Genomic DNA, 1901 nt, shown 5'->3' on the forward strand with positions numbered 1-1901 from the left:
GATAAATAGGTACCACTCCGGCGGGAAGGTAAACAACATTTCTGTGCATTGCTCTGGTTTCACCAGAAGCGGCTTAGTCATGCTGACCACATGACCCGGAAAAACTGTCTGCGGACAAACGCCGGCTCCCTCGGCCAGTAAAGCGAGATGAGTGCCGGAACCCCACAGTCATTCGCGACTGGACTTAACTGTAAGGGGTCCTTTACCTTTAACTTACTGCGGCCTGTGTTTTGCTAGCCCCAAAATGGAAAATGAGAAAGGTCCCAACCAAAGAAGAATGGCAACTTGTTGAAAGAATATGCACAGCTTGCAGACTTAGCAAATATAATAAAAGAACAAGAAGAACATACATTTAGAGGAGACTGTAAAACGTTTATTGAATATATGGGAAATAATTGTGTACAGCTGAAAACATTGGCCATATTAAGATGAATTCAATAGTGTTAAAAAGTTTTGGTGGATGCAATAAGTGAATACTGAATGGTATAGTTTTTGTAAAATATGCAGGGATTTATGATATGTAAAATGAACCATGGGAAGAGAAGAAGGGAAGTCATTAATATTTTAGGGCTGTAAAAATGAGTATTTTAAATTGTAAAACAGAGAATTTAATAAAAATTATATACAAGAGAGAGAGAGAGAGAGAGAGGACCAAACTAGGATGAATTGACTCTTCCTGACTGACTCTGACACAGTCTACTGGAGGCTTCCCAACCTTCTGCCCTACCAGTCCCACTGGGGACCAATAACCACTGCTGTCTAGGGTTGATGGGAGTTCCCTATAGTGAAAGCCGCTCCACTGACCTTTAACATCCAGATGTATTCCTTTATCACACGTTGTGTTATTGAGTGATGGACATTCTTGTGTGGAATAGATTGAAACTGTCTGAGTTGTGTGTGTACCTTAGCTGTACTTCCTGAGTTTGGAACTGGATCAAAGAAAGGTTCCTTCAAATCCGTCAGACTTGGTTCCAAACTTTATAATTTTATACAGTTTAGGAATCACCTAAAACACCCCAGCTTTCCCCATGTGCAGCTATCCAGACACTGAGATCATCAACTGACGTCCTCCTTTTCCTGCCACCTCTGAGAGAAGTCCATGAGAAGGTACGAGGAAATGGATCTTCTCTGTGGTAGTCCTCCATTTATGGATTTCTTTGACTATAGATTCCAACCTGGCAGCTCTTTGTCTTCCTTTTTGTACCAAGTAAAGGTTTGTTTTTGTTTTTATAGAAGATTGGCAGCTGAAATTAATGGAATATGCAGAATTGGCAAGTTTTACAAGTAGAATTAGAGATAAGAATGAGGCAAACTTTAAGGAGTTGTGGGAATGTTCATAGATTATTATTTATTTTATTTTTATTTTTAAAAAACCTACTGTAAACTTGTCAAAACACAAGTGTGCTTTGAATAGGGACACGGGTGGCGCTGTGGTCTAAACCACAGAGTCTAGGGCTTGCCAATCAGAATTTTGGCAGTTCGAATCCCCACGATGGGGTGAGCTCCTGTTGCTCTGTCCCAGCTCCTGCCAACCTAGCAGTCTGAAAGCACACCAGTGCAAGTAGGTAAACTGTCTTTCCATGTGCTGCTCTGGTTCACCAGAAGCGGCTTAGTCATGCTGGCCACATGACCTAGAAGCTGTACACTGGCTCCCTCGGCCAGTAAGATGAGCGCTGCAACCCCAGAGTCATCCGCGACTGGACCTAAAAGTCAGGGCTCCCTTTACCCTTTACCTTTATGCTTTGAATGAGAACAGCAGAAGATCTTACCTGAGAAAACTGTGTTGAAGATAAGGTGTAGAATATATTATGCAGCAACATTTGAAATTTTGGGGAAACCATGGAGGTGTGATGAATTATGACAATGGCAAGGGGGTAATGGAAGAAGACACTGCATATGTG

This window comes from Podarcis raffonei, chromosome 16, assembly GCF_027172205.1.
Source record: "Podarcis raffonei isolate rPodRaf1 chromosome 16, rPodRaf1.pri, whole genome shotgun sequence".
Lineage (NCBI taxonomy): Eukaryota > Metazoa > Chordata > Lepidosauria > Squamata > Lacertidae > Podarcis > Podarcis raffonei.